At 47.6% G+C, this 1,206-nt stretch overlaps 1 long non-coding RNA gene across 1 annotated transcript; it reads left to right on the forward strand.

Annotated features, from left to right (window-relative positions):
• The first annotated feature begins 14 nt into the window (after positions 1-14).
• LOC102772075 lies at positions 15-808 on the forward strand. Its single transcript, XR_436396.2, has 2 exons — positions 15-111; positions 679-808. It is a non-coding gene; the product is annotated as an uncharacterized LOC102772075 (long non-coding RNA).
• The last annotated feature ends 398 nt before the right edge of the window (positions 809-1,206 follow it).

Raw genomic sequence — 1,206 nt, forward strand, 5'->3', positions numbered from 1 at the left:
TACTCATCTTAATGCAGCACTGAGCATAGTACCTGGCAAATCACAGATGCTCAGAAATTATTTGCTGAATTTAATTTCAGGTCCTTGGTAAATCCTGCAAACCAATTCCAGGTAAGGAGAAGAAGATGGTCTCCCATCTTCCATCCTCACTTCCTATCATAAACCCTCCCCTTCTCTGCTGGAGCTCTGAGTCCCTCCAGGCCTCATCATCCCATTATAGCTACCTCCAGGACTCCCTCCATTCCTCCCCCACCCTCCTTCATCTCTATCAATACCTTTGGTGTTGGGTATACGTGAGCTGGGAGCAAGAGGCTTCAGTGGTCAGTCATTTTGGTGGCCCATGTGTTTACATTGTCACCCTAACTTCCATTTTGACCATCAGTTACTTTCTCTCAACCTTTCTCTCTTCCTCACGGTACCCACCTTTGCCCTGTTTCTTCCTGGACCTTTCATCTTGGTTATCTCCCTTTCCCTGCCTTATACTGTGCTCAGCCCTGTTGCTCAGTCGTCTCTCTCTAGGTGCCAACCTCATACCACACCCTCCTCTTACCCTCTATAGGCCTTCCTTCACGGGCATGCTTTTCTCCCATGGGTCTTTTCTCGGCTCCTAGGAGGAGAGTGTTGGGCTTATCAATGTCTACGGGTTCCTGAATTTTCCATTCTCTTTCTTCCCTGTAGTCATGCTCCTGGGAGTGACCCTCTTGAAGAAGAAGTACCCAATGGCCAAGTACCTGTGTGTGTTGCTCATTGTGGCTGGAGTGGCCCTTTTCATGTACAAACCTAAGAAAGTAGTTGGGATGGAAGAACACACAATTGGCTATGGAGAGCTGCTCCTGGTATGTGTTCCTGGTGGGAAAGGCAGCCTTTTTCAGTCACCTTAACCAAGGAAAAACCCCACCGAGGCAGACAAAAAGGCCACTTGTATGTCTTGGGAGAGGTTGTGGTGTTCCTTGCCCCCATTTTTGGTCTTTGTCTCTTGCTCCATGACCCCTGGCTCTGCTAAGGCCATGGTAGGAAGCCTGAACTATTTAACTGCAGCTCAGCTCTCCTGGGAAAGGGATGACACTGAGGCTTATGTCTAAATGCTCGTGTGACATCACAGAGATCTGAGAGCAAAGAGTGAAGGAGTAGTATGTCTCTCACTGTGGCTTTTTGAGAAACCAGACGTCAGAGTTAAAAATCTATAATAATAAAAGCGTAATATGC

Source organism: Myotis davidii, unplaced genomic scaffold, assembly GCF_000327345.1.
Source record: "Myotis davidii unplaced genomic scaffold, ASM32734v1 C63811569, whole genome shotgun sequence".
NCBI classification, from domain to species: Eukaryota; Metazoa; Chordata; class Mammalia; order Chiroptera; family Vespertilionidae; genus Myotis; species Myotis davidii.